Source organism: Herpailurus yagouaroundi, unplaced genomic scaffold (genome assembly GCF_014898765.1).
Source record: "Herpailurus yagouaroundi ecotype Mexico unplaced genomic scaffold, PumYag 160, whole genome shotgun sequence".
Classification (NCBI taxonomy): Eukaryota; Metazoa; Chordata; class Mammalia; order Carnivora; family Felidae; genus Herpailurus; species Herpailurus yagouaroundi.
The window spans coordinates 40,513,356-40,535,522 of record NW_024412401.1 but is presented as its reverse complement, the minus strand read 5'-3'; the positions used below and the strand labels follow the sequence as shown (position 1 = coordinate 40,535,522).

General features: G+C 48.6%; 1 protein-coding gene across 5 annotated transcripts in view; it reads left to right on the top strand.

Moving 5' to 3' along the window:
- The window catches only part of ASTN2 (astrotactin 2), an 882,793-nt gene that overhangs the window by 90,829 nt on the left and 769,797 nt on the right, over positions 1 to 22,167 (top strand). Inside the window, exon 1 of one of the 5 annotated variants that reach the window (XM_040482111.1) lies at positions 21,071 to 21,075. The exons of the other annotated variants lie outside the window; for them this stretch is intronic. The gene's annotated coding sequence lies outside the window, so the exon portion shown is untranslated. Of the gene's footprint in view, positions 1 to 21,070; positions 21,076 to 22,167 lie in introns of those variants that run through there. 5 annotated transcript variants of the gene reach the window in all.

Here is a 22,167-nt window from a genome sequence, read left to right as displayed (position 1 = left end):
CTAGGTGGGCAGTACATGTAATGAATCATTGTTTTATTTATCACAGATCTTCAGCCTCTAGCATAGTGCCTGGAACATGGTAGTTGTTGAACACATATTTATCAGGCAAGGATGAATGAGCTCTCAGCAACCTCCCAAGGGGCTTCTGCATCAGTTTTTAGCCTCTGGTTCACTGTAGACATACCGCCAGGTGAATGGTCCCCAGATACAAAACCCATAGCATCACCAGCTTTGTTCCTTGCTCACAAATTTGCAGCAGCTGCTCATTTCCTACCTAATGTATTTACACTTTTTTGTTTGGCATACTTGGCCTTATCAGATGTGCACTCAACTTCCCTGTCCAGCCCTGTCGCTTCTTAAATGTATACTCTAGCTACATTGACCTTTGTTTCTCAGCTACCTAAATCCCATGCATTACTATCGCTGTGTCCTGGAGGGTCTTATATCTGTCACTCCGATCCATTGGTAAAATACGCACCCTTCAAGCTCCATCATAAGTGCCATCTTGTCTTTGAGGACCTTATCATCACTTCCACATCACTTCACATCCCCTTTCTTAGGCCCACCCGGTTTCTTAAAGCTACTCTTTCTTGGCATTTCCATACATTTTATCACTTATATCAACTTATGGGTCTGTTCCCCGTATATAAGATTCTCATAACGAGACAATGCATGGTTCAGCCCTTTCTACAGGAAGCCTTCTGTCTACATTTTCTCTTTCTCCCACAGCTACCACTGGAAGTGATTATATTCTGCTGAGGAGTTTTCTTTGTGCAGTTCGGTATCACTACATACATTCGTTGGTATTATTTATATGCCTGTTTTATTCCTGTGATCTGTGATCAGCTTCCAGTTTTTAGTACTGTGAAATGTGTAAGGGTGCTGAGCAAAAAAAGCGTGTTTAAGTCTTGGCTCCACCATTAACTTGTTAGGTGACCCTGGGCAAGACCCTCTTTCTCTCTGAACATCTATTTAGTTTCTACGACTGTAAACAAGGCGTTGGGCTAAATTGAGTGACCTCAAACTGGCTGCCCACGGGCCACATCTGGCACACAGATAACATTTTGCTTGGCTTGCAAAATACATATATATATTTTTAAAAGTGGGTAGGTTTCCAAAATGAAGATAAAAGAAATTCCACACAACATCTGGATTTCCAGCTTCTCTAGAAGAATTGGAAGAGCCACCCAAACTGGGCTTCCTGCAGGGCAGTGTGCCAATGGGGCTGTCGTGTCGCCCCTTCTACAGGGGTGCAAACTCCCCATCCCTCCCTCGCGGTCGCTCCCTAAGGCTGAGTGTGGGTTGTCCTGTATCATCACGCATGTGCCGCTCATTTCCTGCCACCTGTTCTGCTTCCACGCATCTGACTGCCTGTCTGGTGTCCCGAGGCACTGAGGTTGGGACTTGTGAATTATGGTCAAGGGCTGCTTCCGCTCTGAAATGTGCAATTCCACCCCCTCGTTCTACTCCGTTCCCCTCACACCCCTTCCAGCTTCTCCATCTCTAAAAAATCCCCATGTACTGCTGGGTCATTTGTCAGGGAAGGGGGTGGTGGGAAAGTGGCATTATCTTGACAATGGAACGTTTCCCCCTTCCTGTAATCCCAGCGTGTCCATCCTAATTACCTCCTTATCAGTCTCCATGAGGACATACAGCAGGTAATTAGTAGGGGAATTGATGAGACACTCTTCATCATTAAGCAGTCCAGGGGGAAAGCTCTGAAGGGAAGAGGAGACTCCGAATCCGGGAAGGAGAGAGAGGGGTTCCGGCCTGAGTGCCCGTCTCCTTGGTCATGTGACCGGTCTGGGTCGGCCCAGCTCTGACTCAGTTCTGGCTGGGCTGGGTGCTCTCAAGAACATCAGAGAAGGTGCCTGGAGAGCCCATGGCCACAGAGGCAGTGGCGGGAGGGCTGCACTCTCCATGTCTGGTTGTGGGGCCGGCCCGGAGGGAGAGGTGAGCCGCTGCACTCTGGCACGGGCATCTTCATGTGGACAATCCAGAACAGTCTTGTGCCGTCTGGAAGGGCAGGCCAGACTCTGTGCTGGACCTGCAGGAGTCTGGCCTGTCATCAGCCTCTCCCTCAGAGATCAGGGCCAACAATCTACACTTCAGATGGCGTCTCTTGTCTGCCTGTTTTATTATTAAATAAGTTACATGAATGATGCCACAGTCTCCCGCCAACCAGCTGCTCCAGCAGCATCTAACTCCTGTCCTTTTGTGTTTAATGCTCCTGAAACACAACATGCAGTGTCCTAGACCGGCTGTGCTCAGGATGCCCGTCCTCGCCTCTCCAGCTATAGGGTCATCCAGGCAAGTCCTGCCTCCTGTAATGAGCTTCCCTCAACACCACCCCCTCCCCACTTCCATTGCCTTCACATCCCATCTCTTCCTTTTGGAGGTAGAGAAGGCAGAGACCAGCCTACCTGTCCTGTCTCTTTCCAGGCTTCATCTCGGCAGTGGCTCCCCATGGGTCTCGGGGGAAATTCTGCATGATCTGCTAGTCCTGGCGTGCTTCATTCCCCAGCCCATCTTTCCAGCCTCATCACTTGCTATGACTTCTCTCTGCTTCCTCAAATCTGCATACCAGCCATGCTGAATTTTTTTCTCCAAGCTTTTTTGAAGGATCCTTATTCACTGTTTGTTTGTTGATATTCACATCTGCCTCCTCTGGATGGACAGAGTGCTTTTGTTCTTCTTCTTGCCCTTGGAAACCTACTCATCCTATATCTCTCAGCGTAGACATCATGTCTTCCCCTGAGCCTGCAGGATCATAGCTGGCTTGGGCCTCCTCTTTGGCTCCCATTGCCACAGCTTCCCCATCAAGTGCTTTTCACATCATGATGGGCACATGTTTCTCCCTAGTTAAGAGTGTCCATGGCCATGTCTATCTTGTTTGTCATTGTGTCCCACTAGTCTACATGGTATCCAGCTGATGTTAGGCAATTAATAAATATATGTTGATTGATTGCAGGAGTCAAGTTCCATGCAAGTAGATTCAACCCAGTTTTACTCTGCCTCTTTATGTGTTCATCTATAAAGCGTGTGTGTTGCAATGCCTACCTGCCTACAACAAGGACGAAAAGCAAAAATGCAGAGGCAGGAGGAAGAACAATAAAAATGCCTGCTGCGTTCTTCCATATGAGGGAAATCATTTGTATTAGGATGAGAAGCAATCCTGGACATATTTCACACTTGAAAGCGTGTTGACTTGTAATAGTCAAGGTTTCTTTGTGGACAGAGAATCTTCCTCCTCATTCCCAGTCACTTTCACTGAATGCAGTGCTGGTGATTCAGGATGAAAGCACGTGGAGGGTTGGTACTCTGTAGAGTGAGGCCCCTCACCCAAGACATTGGGACTTCTGTAGGTTGGCAAAGCCATCGAGCGTTTTGGAAGCAAAGATCCATATTCCTTGTTTTAACTGGGGAGGGCTGAAACCAAGAGGTTAATTCCAGGCATTGAGAGAAAAGAGGTAGGATCAAATGGTGGTGGGGATGGTCAGCTAGAGGGAAGGTCTTAACTGACTGTGAAATGTCAATTTACATTTGAGAATGTGGCTTTAGGAGACAGAAGTGGGGCAGGGGTGCCTGGGTGGCTCAGTTGGTTAGGCATCCGTTTCTTGATTTTGACTCAGGTGATGATCTCGAGGTTCATGAGATCGAGCCCCATGTCGGGCTCTGTGCTAACAGTGCGGAGCCTGCTTGGGATTCTCTGTCTTTCCCTCTCTATGCCTCTCTCCTGCACATACTCTCTCCGTCTCTCTCAAAATATATAAATATACTTTAAAAAAAAGTGGGGCAGACAGATTGGGTCCAGATCAGATCAGTGTAATGCAGCTGATATTTTGTTTTTTGTAAAAGAAATTGTTCTTTTCAAACTGTGTGCGTGTATGTGCATGTGTATGTATGTGTGTGTGCATGTATAATAATGGCTCAAACTCTCTGTCTGGACCAGACCCGTTATGGGAATGGATAAACGTCAGCCCTCCAGACTGTCAATCTAACATCATGGCTAAAACTAAATTTAAAAAAATCTGCAGAGAGGAGGAATTGGAATGCCTTCGTATTTTTCTTAACCTTTATTAAATTCTGGACTTGACTGCAGGAGAGGGAGGGGGAAATCATTGTTTCCTCTCCAGCCCCCAAAGGTCCCCATTACTAGTTAGGTTGAAGGAATGTAATAACTCCGCAAGAGACAGAAGGGTGTGCTGAAAATGCCCACAGTCCTCTGCTTAGGCCTGCATTGCTGTGTGGAGAACCCGGGCTGCTTAGCTAGAGCCCCACTGTGCCTGTGCTGGGGGCCAGGGTGCACACATCATCACCGTTCACACCCACCTGCCTGCTGCTTTGCTGCCTGTCGTCAACAGGGTCAGGGGGCCTGGTGAGAGGGAGCAGGGGGTGCCGCTGAGGGCCAACATCTAAAGGCAGAAGCTACTTTAGGAAACAAGGCAAGGTGAGCTCACTTCTGTGCAAGACAGAAGGTCAGACTGGCAGAGTGGGAGCCACATAGACCCAAGTTCACAGGCCCAGTTGTTGTACTTGCTCCCTGTGGGACACTGGATGGGTTATCTCTGTTCTCTGGGAGTCAGTTACCCTCTGGAAGCATGTGGTAATAATAGCCGGGGACGCAACCTGGGCATCGAGGTGAGGATGTGCTGATCGGATGCATGGTGGGGCCCGACACATAGTAGACAGTCATAAAGTGGTAGTCTTCTGTTCACGCATTTATTTATTCGGTTGTTGGCCATGGTGTTAGGAACTGGAATTTAAGCAGGAATGGGGCGGGGACCTTGTCTTCAAAGAACGCAAGGTTTAGTTCGGGGGTGCAAAGATATAACTGCATTGTGACAGACCAGAGTGCAACTTGCTTTCACAAGTGGGAAGTGTCTCTCTGACCTCCCAGTTTTAGGAGGCTCTGGAAGATTTCACAGATGAGGTGACCTCTGAGTGGAGGCGCAGTAGACGCTTGCCAGGTGTTGAGGGAGGGATGGGGCAGGGAGAGAAGATTCCAGAAGAGGCAACAGAATGTGTAGGGTTGTGGCAAGAGATATCATGGTGTGTTCAAGAACCTGGGATTGGTTAGTGCTGCTTTATCAGCTTAGCAAATTTCTGTTATTTTCACTCCAGAGCAGTGGTTCCCAACAGGAAGCGATTTTGCCTCCTACAGTACATTTGACCATGTTTGAAAACATTTTTAGTTGTCACAACTGATGGATGGGGAGATGCTACTGGAGTCTAGTAGGTAGAGGCCAGGGATGCTGTCCGGGAACCCACAGTGCACAAGAGAATCCCCACGACCATGAACGTTAATAGTTGTAACAGTTGTAAGGCTCTGGAACATCAGAACCTGGCCTGCTAGAGAAGGCGGTTACCTGTTGGATTTGATTTTAGTTACAGATGCATTCCCTACCCTGTTTCAAACAACAAATGCTGTCATAGTGCTGACCACTCCCCTCTTAGAATTGAATATTCATGCCAGTAAATGAAATGCACATGGGGTCTATGACTTGGTTCCATCCATCTGGATCAGTCACTTAGCTCCCATTTACACCTTAGCCTGATTGGTTCATCAGATTATCCAGGTGTTCAGTAAGAAGGTGTAGGAATGAGACATACAGCCTTGGATGGAGGTCTGGGGGGTTCTGGAATGGGTTGTGTAGAGGGCCAGGATAGTCAGATAGGGCTGTGATCTGGAGTGGTCCCTGCAACCAGAGAGGTAGAAGTGGTTTTCCCAGAGGCACAAATATTTGGGGAAGCACCTGCTTGTGACCTAGTCCGGATCTACGCGTGTCACTGCATAATCTTCTACAGACCTCATCGTGTCCTGTATTCAGTCTACAAATATTCACTGAGCATCGTGCAAAGTGCTGGACCTCATGGTTTGGCTGCTGTCATCCCATTTCACAGGTGAGGAAAATGAGGCCCAGAGCTGGGATGCCACCGCCAAAAGCCACAGAACATGGACGAACATCCAGGGCTCCTATTACCGGGCAGATCTCCCTCCCTCACTGGCCGTGTCCCTCCCTCCAGCTGGTTTGGGTCTGTGAAGGAAGCTGACAGAGTGCAGTGCGTGTCCCTGCTTGGTAGAATGGTAGAGGAGATGTGCGTTTTTATGCATCTAGAAAGTGCATGAGCAAACAAGGAGCTGGAACATCAGGCTACCCATCAGTCCAAGCTGCTCCGCACGCTTCATACTTTAATTTCAACAGTCTTTCTTTGATTCCAGCTGCTGTGTTTGTCCCAGGCAGGGATGCAAAGAGGAGACGGTCTGTTTTTCTTCAGATCTGCCATGCTGAGTGACGAGGTGTGGGTGGATGGCCGTTGGGGTTGCGGAGGGACCGTCTGACTCCTTGCTTAGGCTGTAGGAAAGGAAGCACAGCATGCTGGTCCTGGTCACGAAGAAGGGGCAGAGTGACCGGATGAAGTTAGACCTTCGTGGAGTAGGAAGCCCAGAGCTACCACTTTCTAGCTCCATGACTTTAGGCAAGTTATTTAACCTCTCTGAGCCTGTTTCCTAATTGGTCGATCCCAAGAAGCAAATTTGATCCTATGTGGGAAGAGCCTGGCATGTGGGAAGTAAGGTCTTTTCATCTCCTCTGCTAAGAGGCAGGCAGAGCAGTTTGATTTGATGATTCCCAGAAGATCATCCCAGGAAGAAGCTGATTAAAATGCAGATGCCTTGGTTCCTACCAGATTTCTGTTTGAGCCCAGGGAATTTGGGCCCTGGGAATATGCATTTCCATGAGCATCCCAGTGGTCCTTGTTGCCTCAGTTTGCTCAGCAGTGAAACGGGAGAAATGATGGTTGATGAGCTCTTAAAACAGTATGTCTCTTCAGTGCTGACAACAGTAAGCTCACTGGGTTGTTTAAGTCGACTCTCCCTGCCGCTCTTCTCTCCATTTTGTGGATAAAGAGGACCAAAAGGCTTATTAAAAAAAATTTTTTTTAAATGTTTATTTATTTTTTGAGAGAGAGAGAGAGAGAGAGTGAGTGAGCGGAAGAGGTGCAGAGAGAGGGAGACAGAATCTAAAGCAGCTCCAGGCTCTGAGCTGTCATCACAGAGCCTGACGCGGGCTTGAACTCAGGAACCGCGAGATCATGACCTGAGCCGAAGCTGCTCACTTAACCGACAGAGCCACCCAGGCACCCCGCAAAAGGCTTATTTAAAACAATAGCTACATATGAATCAGCTTTCAGTGTGTCTGAAACGTCTCCAACGTTGTTAACTTGAACCCAAGGTGAGTTGGGAAATCATGCCAGTTGGGCAGCCTGTGTCTTCCACTAAGTGTCTCATGGGTCTTGGGCGTTTCTCTTTCCACGTTCACCTCTCTTGGCCTCAGTTTCCTGATGTGTGAAGCAGGGACCACTGCCAGGGAGTGAACTCAGACCCCTTGTTACCCCTTCAAGTACATTGGGATGGCTCTGTGCTTCCCATTTTACAGGATAGTAAAGTGACGCTCTGAGGTGGTACAGTTATAACGTGGGAGCGTCCAGGTCTTAGTTTATTTTTTTCCTACCGCAATTAACTGCCTTGCTGGGCTGCCCCGAGAAGGTGCAGGACTAAAATGTAGGTGAAATCTCCGTGAGTATTTGACTACAACGTGGCAGGTGCAACTATACATCTACATAAAACAACCCATTGTAGGGCCTCAGTACATATTTAATGAAAGAGCACATCCAGAGAGAAGCACGGCCTGTAACGATTACTTCGATCTTATCAGAATAAATGGTTCTCTTAGAGCAAAAAGCTCACCCCTTGGAAAAGAAGGAATTTTTCCCAGGAGACTTTGGAAGAAGCAATCTTCTAAGTGGTGCCCTGCATAAAACAAATGTGCCTTAATTTGCCTCCCACAGTGACTAGTTGAGTCCCTTCTGCTCAAAGGAGCAGCAGAGCCACTGACGGGCTTGGTCCTTCTGGAATACTTTATTTTTGCAAAGCGCCTTGTAACAATAAGGTCATATAACCTCTGCAACCCCAGGCCTTCCACAGAGCAGCACCGTGTGGGAGAAACAGCAGCGAATGGTAGAAACACGACTTCAGTTGTCACGCAGCATAGGCACCTGCTGGGGTGACCGTGCGAGTGCCTCTTCCCCACTGGGGGCCTCTGTTTTCCATCACGAGATGAGGGCCTTGGACGTGTTTGTTCTAAAGCCCCTCTGGTGTTATGTTCGGTGGCTGTGCTGGCTCGTTTGGACCCAGAGCTTGTTGGAGAGAGCCCCAAGCTGGGCAAACAGAAAAGGGGTGATTCATTCTGCAGAGAGCGCAGCACCACCTGATTAGCCCTGACGTTGGAGTCCCGGCTTCCCTTGTCCCAGAGGCTCTTCAGTGTCTGTTGACCCTCTCAAGTGTCTTCTTTCAGCCAGAAAGAAGGAAAGTCCAGGATGGCCAGAGCTTCCAGTGGGAACCTGGGAGTGTGTAGTAATCTAAATTGTAAGATTGCTACAGCCCTTGGGGCGCTTGGGTGGCTCAGTCAGTTGAGTGTCCGACTTCAGTTAAGGTCATGATCTTGCGGTCTGTGAGTTTGAGCCCTGTGTCGGGCTCTGTGCTGACAGCTCAGAGCCTGGAGCCTGCTTCGGATTCTGTGTCTCCCTCTCTCTTTGCCCCTCCCTGGTTTGTGCATTCTCTCTCTCTCTCTCTCTCTGCCCCCCATCCTCGACTCCATCAAAAAAAAAAAAAAAAAAAAAAAGATTGCTACAGCCCTGTCGTTTCAGATGCACATGAGAAATGATAACAGCTAACACTTATACGATGGAAGTTTTCCTGGCAGGCAAAGTTGAAAGTGTGATGCTACCCAAATGGAGACATTCTTAGTATCCCCACTTTACAGATGAGAAAACTGAGGCAGTGGGCACATGTTGAGGAACATGAGCAGATTTTGAAAAGCACACAGATCAGTGAGTAGTGGAGGTGGGGTCTGAACCCAGTCAGGCTGGCCCCAGAGACCACATTGCCTCACCAAGGAGTGTCATGGAACTCGGTGGTAGATTTCCATTCTGCCTGTGTGCCTGGCTCCCACAGGAACCCAGAGGAAAGGAGGGGGGTGGGCTGTTCCTGGCTGCCTTGGATCTGGTACATGATTGAGTTCCTAGCATCTCTGATCAGAGGTTTAACCACCCTACCCATACCCAGTCCTGCTGGCTCTCTGTGCTGGGCATAGTCTGTCTCTGGAGTGGACAGATTAGGGCTGGCACTCGGTTTGCCCACACAGCATGCCAGGACCCTGCCTGTACTGCTCCTAATGAGAGCTGCTCCTGTATCCAGGACTCCGCTTTCTGAGGAATCTTCACATCAGTTCTCCCAAGACTGAGGGTCAGTCTCTCCTGCTGTGCTTCTCCTCAGAGACCCTGCAGGCTCATAAGGGCGCTTTCAGTGTTTTAAATAAGAGGTCTGGGAGTGACGATCGTGTGGCGATTAAGAAATGAACTAGGCATCGGAAGACGTAACTTCAAATCTTAGATCTACAGTGAACTCACAGTGTGATCCTGGGCAGGAGACTTTGCTGTCCTGGAGCCTTGGTTTCCCCACCTGCAAAATGGGGTCAAGAACTTACATTTCTCAATTTATTCATTCAACAAATCTGTATTGAGTGCCTGCTATTTCCCGGTATTGTTTTAGGTTCTCCTGACTCAGCAGTGAGTAATAGCTGAGTAGAGCCAGTCCTAAGTTGTTGGGTTTTTTTTTTTTTTTTTTTTTTTTGAGTCTTGGAATTTGATGGGTCTGTGGCAGCCATGGAGCTTGTGTTAGTAGAGGTAATGCATATAGAAGCAGAGATACAGGGATGCTTCCTGAGGCTTTGAAATGCCATCTAGGGGTGCAAAGCTATTTCAGCAACATGAAAGGTCTATGTTCAGCATCCTGAAGAAGGTGGGGTTCTGTGTGTGTGTGTGTGTGTGTGTGTGTGTGCGCGCGTGCGTGTGCGTGACAGAGGGAGGGAGGGAGAGAGGGAGGTAGGGGAGGGAGAAGTCACAGGTGGGGGAGGAAAATAGGAGGAAAAGGGAGGGCGGGGGAAGGAGAAGTCACAGAGGGGAGAGGTAAGAAGAAGGAAGAATAAACAGAGCCAAAGGGCTCCCCATTTATGCTTCTGAGGCCCAGATACACCCACAGAGTGGACCCACCTGATTTCCATTCAGCTCCACTCTGTTTTTCATGGAATCTGGGACAGCTTCTGACCAGGATCCCCAGGCTGAAGTTTACATTACATCAGGTTCCCATCAGCTGTCTGTCAGGAAGCTCCCTGCCCTCTGCACTGACTGGTTTGTAGTTTATTCTTTTCTTTGCAAGGAAACTTGAAGGGTTTGGATTTGAGGGAGTTGGATTCCAGCCATTCTTCAGGGCAAGGACACAAACCTCATGGGGTACTATCCTCAGCCAGAGGGCATCTGAGCAGGGAGAGCATCATCCCTGGTGTCTCCTGGGCGGGGTTCCAGGCTCCTTCCTGGCCACTTAGAATCACGGCGCGTGACCCAGAGCAGTATCTCTCCTCCCATGGCCCTGCAGGAGGCTCTTGTGAGGGAGAAAGTTAAGATACTGCCATGTAGAGGGAGTCCTCATAACTTCTCGTTCTTGTCCCCCTCCACCCCCTGCCATGAATTTCCAATACTATCCTGCAAGTCAGGTAATTTTTAATTACCCTGTGTGTGGATGAGACACCCAAGCACACAGAGCGGAACTGGCTTCCCTGGAGATCCTCCAGAAATCCGTGCTGGAGCGGGCCTCCTGCTGCGGCCCACTTCTGAAGGCTCACAGTCAGGGAAGGCGTGGAGGGGGAGTGGTGCCTCGGTGGCTGGGGAGCCAGAGAGTGAAGAGTTGAGGTCTGAGCTGTGTGATTAGCGATCAGTTATCAAATCTAGGAGACACTTCACTTTTTTTCATCCGTACAATGGGATTGCCACGAGTCTCTCCCTCGTAGCATTGTGAAGGTGATAGATATTTCATTTAGATCACTTAGAAGCACGGGGCACATGGCAAGCCCTCAGTAGATGTGACCTATGCGATTACCGTCACCCACAATTTTGTGTGCCGTCAGGGAAGCCCATACTTACATGCCTGGAGGTTTAGTCTCAGAAGTTCTTCTCTGACCAAACACTTTATATTGGATTTTTTTTGGTCATTTTCCATTGGTGGGTGGAAGATTCGAATTAAGAAGCTTCCAGGCAGAAATGAATTTCAAAAGGTCAGAGTTGGAGAGGAAAGCTGGCCCACTCCATGCTGAGCCAAATTTAGGGAGCTGAAAGGTAACAAAATGGAGTTCTGTGCATGGATTCAAAGAAACTATTGTGCAGAGTTTTAAAGAAGGACATAAGACGACAGACATGTATGGAGCAGTGCTCTGTGCCAGATTCAGCACAAATCCCAGGGCCCTGGCTAGGAAGGTGTCACGATCCTTGTTTTCGAGATGAGGAATCTGAGCTTTAGAGAAGTAAAAGGGTTTGTCTGAGTTCGCCTATCTGGTAAGGAGCCCAGCAGAGATTGTAATTCAGGGTGGTTCTGGACTGGTGGGTCTCCCACTTACCCATCATGGGCATAGGGGGGCAACTGGGGAAAAGCTGGCAAAACAGTACACTTTCACTGTCTTAGCACTCAGCTAAGCACTGTCTCTGTGTTGTTATTCTTTAAATTTTTATTTCCTTCCATCCTTCCTTCCTTCCTTCCTTCCTTCCTTCCTTCCTTCCTTCCTTCCTTATTTATGAGAGGGAGCGTGGGAGAGAGACTCCTAAGCAGGCCCCATGCCCAGTGGAGAGCCCAAAGCAGGGCTCAATCTCACAACCATGAGATCATGACTGCAGCCAAAATCAAGAGTTGGGAGCTCAACCCGCTGAGCCGCCCAGATGCCCCTCTGGGTTGTTATTCTTAAAGAAAACTGGGAGATAGATCTCATTGCTGAGGATTCCATAGGACTTCTTAAACATTACTGTGCTTATTCCTTGAAATACAGAAAAGGGGATAAAACTACCTTGTATAATATTTTGAAGTTCATAAATACCTTAAAATACTTTAGGTCATTTAGGAAAGTGTGATCACTGATGGTTCTAGCAACGCTCGAGGCTCGCAATTCACCAGATTCTGATGGAAAACATCAGGGTAGATTGGAGTAAGTATTTGGCGTCAGTGCCATAAATGTGTTTTGAAATGGCCAAAAGGTACCCTGCTGAGAAAGTCTTCTGTCATGAAGCTGCTTCAGTGTCTCAATTTAATATAGTTCTTAGTTCCTTCTATTAGGAAGCATTGCTCCAGAGTTTTGTTTTGTTTTGTTTTTAACTGAAGGAGGTGACTTCAGGGATCCATTTCAAGCCAAATCTTGGTCATCAAGAATCTGAACCATCACCTATAGAGTATCAAAGTGTCAAACACAGCAAGGGTAGGTTTTGGTGACCAGCAGAGAAAAGTTCTAAGAAAATTTGTCATTAAACAACGTTAGGTTAGAGATAAGTAGGGGATGTATTGAGAAAACCCAGGCAGTTAAGAGGGCAGCCATAGGGCCATCAGGCCTTGGATTAGAGTTTGTAAAGGGGGAGCTGTATTTAGGTCTTGGTAGATGAGATCTGGGGTAGGTTTTGGGAGGTGGAAGGGAACCAGGTTAGGCCACTGACATCCATTCTCCGAACCCTGTATCTCCATCGCTAACGCAGACTTTGGTCCTCCTGGGATACCGTGCATTCAGAATGAATTAGACTTCATGTATATGTCATTTCACTTAAACATTCAGGGTGGGGGTGGGTAGACTAACCGTGTGTGTCTACCTGTGAGTGAAATAAACACTTCTTGGCAATGTTTTATGAAAACAATAAAATCCAAAGCCCCAATAACTACTGATTCTCTATCCTTTTCAGTGAGGTGTCCTTGGGGATTCAAGCCTTAAGGCGTCGTCTGGCAGTGCATTAGAAATCTGTTAAAAGCCTCTGCCTGTTAGTTAGGGAAGTGATACATAGTGTTTTTGTTTTGTTTCTGAAAAGGTGGGGATTTGAGGGAAGAGCAGGGCTCGAAGGAAGCCAAGGGCATGGCGTCAGAACACAAAGGAGATGGAGATGCAGAGAAAACGTGGAGGTTTAGGACAGGGTCTGGTTGGGTCTGGTTTCCAAGGCTGTCTACACTCGTTGGGAGCTGCCTTGCTACACTGAGGCCCTCTTCCTCCGTGCACATCCTGACTGTATCTTGAGCCATGTGTTCATGGATGGACCACACATCTGATATGGCAGTCCTTCCGGAGGAAGTGTCTGATACTTTTTGGGACTGGGGGTACCGGAGGTTCATATCTCAGAGAAGTTGGGCTTTACGAGGTCACCCAGAAGGCAGTTGCCCCAACTTGACAAACCACTGGCTCCCAAATGACATGTATATCTTCAGATTAAAAAAAAAAAACTTTAAAAAAAATGTTTATTCATTTTTGAGAGGCAGAGAGAGACTGAGTGTGTGGGGGAGGGGCAGAGAGAGAGGGAGACACAGAATCTGAAGCAGGCTCCAGGCTGTGAGCTGTCAGCATAGAGCCTGATGAGGGGCTTGAGCTCACGGACAGTGAGATCATGACCTGAGCTGAAGTCAGATGCTTAACCGACTGAGCCACCCACGCGCCCCAAAGTGTATATCTTAACTGTGGGGTTTTTCACTTTCATGCTCAGAACGCTTTCCCCATCTTCACCTTTATCTGTCCATCTTCACGAATGCACTCAGACATCACCTGTCCAGGAAACTCGCATGCTGGCCCCTTAAGGCAAAGCTGATCATTGCCTCCCCTCTGCCACCTCTCTGTCAAGCTCACGCTTCCAGGCTGCACTTCTTGTGCTGCATTCTGTCTGGTGCATGAGATGAGCTGGATATCCACCCCACCAACCTGACGCCTCACTGAGGCAGGGTCAGCCTCGACTGATTCCCGCTGCCTCTCGGGCCCCCCGAGCTCACAGGCTGCCTTGGGAGCTGGAGCTCAGTAAATATGAGCTAATCCAAACAGAAGAGCCGGGTCAGAAGCAAAGCCCGCTTTCCACTTTCCTGAGAATCCGCTATAAACCACATGTGCCCTCCCCAAGGCTCTTTCTGTTAAACACCATACAGGGGACTTGAGTGCAGACAGTGTGGGGTGAAGGAAGTGGAAAGTGGCACCCCAGTGCTATGTGTGAACACCCTGGGTGCAGTAATGAGTGAGGTTTCTAAACATGGGTTCGTAAGTGCTGTCTTTATTTCCTTTGTCAGGAATTAGGCAGGGAGAGGAAAGTGGCATAAAAAGTAAAGCCGTGTTAATAAACAAATGGGCGCCAAAGAGTCTCTGAAGTTTGCAGACTTTAATCTGGGAGTGAGACATTGTGGAGACAAGCAGGGAGGCCACACGGCCTTGATGCATTTTCCACGGGTTGGTTACAGTTTTTATTGGAATCCTGAAAAGATTCAACACGTTTCAAACATTTTCAGAAGCCTGGGTCTTGTGCTCCCTTCATTTCAGAGATGGGGCAGGGGGAAAGGGGGCAACTGAGCCCAGGGAGGGGGGTGGGCTCGTTCAAAGTCAAAGGGCATAAGTGGATGGCAGGGCCCGGTCTGAAGATCTGGATCCCATGTCCCTGTCTAGGGGGGCTTATGAGTCAACACTAGACCGCAGTTCCCAAACCCTGGTCACTTCAGGGACGTCGTTATCGCTTTGGCCTTATCTGCATTCTCGTTTTCACTTCATTTTGTTCTAAAGTAACATATGAATGGCAAATGGAAGCTTTAATATTATAAAACACAAATGGGGAACTAGGATCACTTACTAAAATTAGAAGAGGCCACTATAAAAGTCAGTACAATGAGAGGCGCCTGGGTGGCTTAGTCTGTTAAGCATCTGACTTCAGCTCAGGTCATGATCTCGCTGTTTGTGGGTTCAAGCCCCCAGCTCAAAGTCTGTAACCTGCTTCAGATTCTGTGTCTCCCTCTCTTTCTGCTCCTCCCTCGCTCGCTTGCTCTCTCTCTCTCTGTCTCTCTCTCTCTCTCTCTCTCTCTCTCAAAAATAAACATTAAAAAAGAAGATAATTAAAAAAAAAGTCAGTACAATGAAAGTGAAACAATGCTCTTACCTTCTAGCCAGCTGGTGCTATAGCAGCCAGGAGGATCTGAGCCCGAGCCCCGCTCTCTAGCTTGTTAAAGACATTATAGCACTTCACTGACACTTTCTCCTTGAGGTTAGAGGAAGGGGCCGGAAGACACTGGAGAGGATAGAACGTCCTCATGTTGTTATTCTCTGTTCATTAATTTGATGAAAATGGATTGCACACAGTCATCCTCTACACCAGCATTAGTGCATTTTTCCACACTTTGGAATATTTCCCCTCATATATTAGCAGCAAAAGTGAGCCCCAGGGGCGGGCGGGCTTTTCTTTTTATCTTCATAATAGCTAATCTGTACTGAGTGCTTACCCTAGGGTTGGTTTTTACATTCTGTACATACCCCCTTGGTAAATACTTTCAGCTGCCCTATTTAAAGATGGGGAGACTGAGGGTAAGTTGTCCCAGGTCTTGCAGGGGCTGCCTAGTGGAATTAGGGTTCACTTTGGTGGTCTGGCTCCAGGGCCCTCATTCTAACCATGCTATTCTGATCATAGTGGGGGGTCGGGCTCTGAGGCCGTTTGGAATCGTTGCCCACCCCCCAACCCTGAAGCAGGCCAGGAAGAGCTTCAGCAGGTGTATACTATGGGTCTCATGGGAAGAACATTTGTTCACTTAAATAGCAAGCACTTAATATGTGCCTGGCACTGGGCTAGGCTCCAGGGAACAAAACAGGCAGAAATCCTTGTGTCTGTGGAGCTTACTTTGTAGTATGTGTGTGCGCATGGGGCAAGTACAAGGAATTAACAAATCAGTAAGTAAAGAGTGAAGTTTATTAAGAGAATAGGTGGCAGGCAGCCTCATTCTTCTGAACTTGCCCTTCACGCACTACTGTCTTTGGGCGTATTTCCATCCCTTTGTTTTCTGATTCTGTAAAACAAAGGGGGAGACAAGATGTCTCATCTCTGGGCTCTGAGCTTTTGGGTGGCTCTGTGCCTCCCAATTTGCTGCTAAGGCCAGGAAGGAAGTGGATGGTGATTCCGTGAGCTTTTACTCTGGGGTGGGTCCTGGGAACCAGAATGACTGGCATCTGCCTCTGGCGGGAAGTGGGGCCCTGAAAAATCATTCCTGACTGGTCACGAGCAGGGTCTGCCTGGAGATGATTTCATTAGGAGGATAAATTTAGAAATCAATTATAAGCATTCTGTCGTCTTCCTCATGTCTTCTTGTAAAGTGGCTTTTTTTTTTTTTTTTTGGTAGGCCTACCATTTATTGAGGGCTTGTGTCTATGCCCGATGCTGTATTAAGCACTTTACATGCATTATCTCAATTAAGCTCGCAGCAGCTCTGTCTGAAATTGGGTTCTCCAGAAGCAGACAGTGGGATGAGAGGATGAGGACAAGTAATTTATCTGGGAGGTGGTCCCAGGAAGGTGAGGCGGGGCAGGGAAGGGGGCCAGTGAACGTGGATAGCTGAGCAGGGGACTGTCATAGGCACCTGAGCTCATTCCACTGAGGAACTCTGGGGGGGCAGATGGAACATACCCAGCCCTGTCCCAAGCTGGGGCATTTATCCTACACTCCCCATCTTTTATCAGTTAAGGGCTACTACAGGTGGAGGGCTGGGGGGACATGGGTGGAGGACATTAAAAATCCCTGGTATTTCTGGTGTGCCCTACATGGGGGTTAGGAAAGTGCTGGGCAGAGAGCAGGTATCTGTGGGAGAAAGTTCTTTTGGCCTCTACCAGAAAGGGGAGTGCCAAGGAGGATGAGGGCAAGGCACAGACACCCTGTTAGGTCAGCCCCAATTATTAACCCCATTTATAGCTGAGGAAACTGAGGCTCAGAAAGATGAAGAGACAGAGATAGGGCCTCCTACATAATTTTCAGGGCCCAGTGTGAAAGGTGGGGCCCCGTGTTCAACAATTATCAAGAGTTCTGGGGCACCTGGGTGACTCAGTCGGTTAAGCGTCCAACTCCTGATTTCAGCTCAGGTCACCATCTGATAGTTCCTGAGTTCGAGCCCCGTGTTGGGTTCTGTGCTGACATTGTGGAGTCTGCTTGGGATTCTCTGTCTCCCCCCCTCTCTCTCTCTGCCCCTCTCCCTTTCAAAATTAAATAAATACTAAACAAATTATTAAGACTTTCAGGATGGTAACAGCAATGAAACTAATTCGTGGCAGCCTTCTAAATGCTGGGTCTGTGTGACCTCACAAGTCATATACCCGGAAGCTGGGCCTCGTCAAAAGTCTCAGAGTTGGTAAGTGACACCTTAGGAGCCACCCGTCCCTCTGTCTCTCATCCGTGTCTTCTCAGCCTCCACTCAGTGGCTTCTAGTGCTATTCAGGGTAGACGCTGTGGGAAAAGACATGGGGTCGTGTTTGAGAGGCTGCTCCATTTCCTCCTAGGCAAGTCCCTTCCTCTCTCTGGGCTGCACTTGGCTCATCTGTCAAGTTCAGTTGCTAATCCTGTTGCCACAGGGATGGAAGGATTGCTTTCCCTCCGGCTTTCACCCCCGTGTAGGAGAATGTTGATCAGAGGCACCTCCGTCCTCGTATCTGCTTTCCTGTATCCAGGTCAGTGACCTCAGGGTGAGGATATCTCCTCTTGAAAATACAGAGCCTGTCGTAAAGCACATTGGGAAAAGAGCGTTGATCTTGGGGTCAGAAGGGCAGTCCCCGTCCAGACATTTATCGCACAGTGACCTTAGCCAAGCCACTTCACCTCTGCCAACCTTGGTTTCGTTGCCTCTGGATTATGTCTTAGGGTTCATCCAGCAGTGCTTTCCTGTGCTAAACAACCAGGATTGTGGGAATTAATTAGCCACCACACACGGTAGGTGCAGCTGCAGGAGGGGTAGTAAGAGGAATGTCTTTGGGTATCTAAGGACCCTGGCTTAGGCTGAGTGGGTGTGGATGAAATCTACATCTCTACAGCTGAAATCCTGTGTGATCGTTGCTAGTGTCTTCATTTTTCTAGGTCACATATGTACATATGCCCGTGTGTATGCGTGCATATGTATATGCACGTACATGCACACACACACGTATACACAGATACACAGTGAGATATAACTTTATTGAGACATAGTTGTGAGGATGATGCGGGAAAATGTGTGTCTAAGGCTTGAGTATAATTAATGCTCATCCTTGTGGGTAGACTTAGGGCAGGAGACGGGGTATGTTGGAGGTCATTTTGCACCTCTCTTTCTTCACTGATTTTGAAACTCATTACGCAGATATTAAAAAAAAAAAAAAAAAAAAAAACATCTGGTCAAGCTTTAACATAACCCATAGAACAGACATTGGCCCTGCTCATTCAGGAGTTCCCTGGATAGAAATGTTGTCTCTTGCCCTCGGCAGTGCTGGTGTCTTTACGGGTGCACAGAGAAGATGCTCACTGTATGCTGTTAGAAGAAAAGAGGGATGGAGTCTGCCACCTCTTTTAAAAGAATTGTTTTAGGGGCGCCTGGGTGGCGCAGTCGGTTAAGCGTCCGACTTCAGCCAGGTCACGATCTCGCGGTCCGTGAGTTCGAGCCCCGCGTCAGGCTCTGGGCTGATGGCTCAGAGCCTGGAGCCTGTTTCCGATTCTGTGTCTCCCTCTCTCTCTGCCCCTCCCCCGTTCATGTTCTGTCTCTCTCTGTCCCAAAAATAAATAAACGTTGAAAAAAAAATTAAAAAAAAAAATAAATAAAAGAATTGTTTTAGTTTATTTGGAGACACAGAGAGACAGAGACACACAGCATGAGTGGGGGAGGGGCAGAGAACGCGGGAGGAGAGAATTCCAGGCAGGCCCTGCAATGTTGGTGCAGAGTGCAATGTGGGGCTCGAACCCACAAACCGTGAGATCATGACCTGAGCTAAAATCGGATGCTTAACCAACTGAGCCACCCGGGTGCCACTGAGTTGGCCATCTCTTAAAGCTGCTTCCTTCCTTCCCCATGGTCTCTTCCTGCCTTCTTCCTGACTCCTCTCTTTCTTTTGTCCCCAGACTCTCTCTCCTTCCTTGCCTCCTTATCCAGTTCCTGGTCCTTGGACCAGGTTGGGAAAACAGCTCTGCAGCGTGTTGTGCTCTTCTGTGGACCAGAACGCTTGCAAGTTCCACCTAAGAAGAGGAAGATTCCAGAGGCCATGCAGTAACACATGGTTGGCCAGCTTCTTTCCAGACTCCCCTGAGTTTAGAAAGTGCTTTGGGGCCAACTGATCTGAGTTTCGATTTCCACCCCTGCTCCTTGTTTGCAGCGCGTAGCACCTTCGACAAGGGCCTTCACTTCTTTGTAAAACAGGCTTGCGTCTAGCTCTCTTGCGAGTGGACTGAGGGTCCCATGAATTGCAGTGTGTGATGGTGCCAAGCATGGTGTGTGGCTGTGGGTTTTATTGACGGGTTACTCCTGCTTCCGGATTCTCCTGCCCCTGCATTCAGGGCACTGGCTTTGGCTCCCTGGCCAGGTTTCCCAAACAGAGCTTAGAGTCAGAACCCTGTGGGAATGTCACCAGGGCCACCCGGGGCCCGCCATCAGCGAGCCTCTTTCTGCCTCTGTCTCTTTCAAGGACATCAGGCTGAACGGGTGAAATAGCAATTCTGTGGAGTTTTTTTCCCCATAACAGAATCAGAAAGGATTAAGTGGATGGACAGCCCGGGAACAGAGACGGCTGTGCCCTCCTTTGCTCCACGATGGCCTGTCAGTCAGACTAGACACGAGGAAATAGCTTCCAGAGACTGTATGGGAGAGGATTTGATCTTTCTCTTCGAGTACAAAACCAGGCCCCTTGGAGGACAGATTCGGAGATATTCCCAGGGCTCAGAGGGGCTCGTGACATCAGTTGCATGCCTCTTGTACGTGAGGACATACAAATGAGGGTGTAGGTATGTCCTTAGGTTTCATGTGCCAGGATCTGTAGGCGTGTGCATGCCTGAACACATACTTGGGTTTCTGCATGTGAATGCGGTCATGCACATTCACAATGTTGAACGCACATACGTGTGGGTTTGAACAGGCAAGATGGAGCACGCGTGGCCGTGAGCAGATGGGGTGAAGCAGGTGAACACACTGTGAGCAGGTGCATCTGTGAGGGTCCTGTGCAAGCCTGTAGCTGCTGTGTTATCAAGGTGTCCACGGGTCTGTGTGTGCAGGTACCGTGGGTGCCTGTTTGCACGTGTCAGGAGCACACCAGTGTGATGCAGGCACAAATGCCCTTGGTGCCAGTGTAAGGAAGGGAGCGGTTTTGCAAAACGTGCATGTGAGTCCACATTTAACACCACGTATCTGGTCACGGTGGTGTTTGTATCCACACGTGAGCACATCACTCTGTGCATTGATGCATGTGTAAGAGACTACAGGTAAACACGTGGCATTTGTGTGGCAAGGAGATGTGGATGCTTTCCTGGAAGCACACAGATGCACAGATTCATGTGTCTGTGAGCCAGCACACTTTTGCTTTAGGAGCACAGACCTGTAAATGTGTGTGCTTGTCTGCCCGGGCATCTCTGCAGGTATTTCTAGGCTGTGTAGACCCGACTTCCTACATACCTATAACTCCCTGGCGTGATTCTCTTATATATTCTCTAGAGATGACTTATCTAACATGATCCTTGCTCCCAGTATCAGCAAACTTCCGGTGCCCCCTGGAAATAGGCACACTTGTCTACCCATAAGGGTGTTCTGGCAATATGATTCCTTCTGGTGTATTCCATATTGTGCGGTGGACAGGAACCAGGGTGGTGGTTAAGTCAAACCACCCATGGTCATTAAGGAGAAATATTCAGAAAAGGTAAATTGCCTGTATTGGAGATGTCTGGGACACCAGGTGGGTGGGCCTGTCTTCTCAGTTCCCACCGTAATTATCACATGGTAGAACCAACACACGTGGGTGAGGTTCTCCTTGTAAGCATGGAGTGGGAGGCATTGCTGTCTCTGTTCTCTGATGGCTTGAGTTTCCATTAAGGTAGAGAATAAGCACTTTCCCCACCAATGGCAGTCTGGAGTACCTCCTCTCAACAGCTTCTGAGGTTGGCTGCTCCCATTTTACAGGTGAGAAAAGTGAGTTCAGAGTGGAAAGCATCTTCCCCTGGGTGACCCAGCAAGGCAGCGGTGGAGCCAGGAGGCTGCTCGTAAATGGGCAGGTGCAGTACACGTTTGTCCTTGAGGTTAAGAGCCTGGTTTCTTGGTGGCCCAGTCCCCGCCTTACTGTGTAATCTAGGACACCTCCCCGTTCTCCCTGAGTTTGGATTTTCTTGAGTCTAAACGAGAAGTGGAGATTCAGGGCAACGGTGCTTGTATGCTCCAGCCAAGGGTCTGGCGAAGTGGCAGCTCCCCAGGAACGTTTGCTGAGGTGACTCAGTCTCAGTTTGGTTTCTGTGGTTCTGGAAGCAGAGCCAGCAAGGTGAGGTGGGGGTGGGGGGCGGGGGACATGACAGTGCAGAGGTCATGATTTCTAGTCCTACACCCTGATGATATTCTGGGTTGTTAACCACAGCGCTCTGAAGATGTCATTGGACAGTCATGGTACCCATTCTCCGGCAATTTACAATCAAAGGCAGACCCCAGTGCTTCAGAGCAAGCAATCCCCAATGTCTCTGTTAACTGGAGTAAAAGCCATGCACTTGTGTAGCACAGGAGAGGCGGTATAGGAGTCCCAGTGTGCCGTGCTACAACCTTATTGAGCCAAGCCGGGTGCCAGGTCTCATGCTCACATGGTACCTCAGCACTGTGTGCATGTGGATTTATTATTATCCACAAGTCATAGGGATATAGGAAAGACGAAATGAGAAAATCTGTGCAAACAGCTGGGAACAGAGCCCTGCATACAATAAGCACTTAATGAATGTCAGTCATTCTGTTAGATTAAGTGGCTACATTATAGCAGATACTGTTGAAGGCACTGGGGCACGGCCTAATCCCTGCCTTCCTGACACTCACACTCCAGTGATGATTATGACGCTATTCTCCCCAGTTTCTATAAGGAAAGTGAGATCTTGAGAAGTTGGGTGACTTCTGCCATGTTCCTCAGTTAGATAGAGTGGCAGGGGTGGGGGCGCAGGTAACCGGTTTTAGAGACCCAGCCCTGACCCTACGCTGCGGTAAGGAGCTGGGGTGTTTAAAATGGGAGGGATGTATGGAGGTTCCTCAGAAAATTAAAAATAGACCTACCCTATGACCCAGCA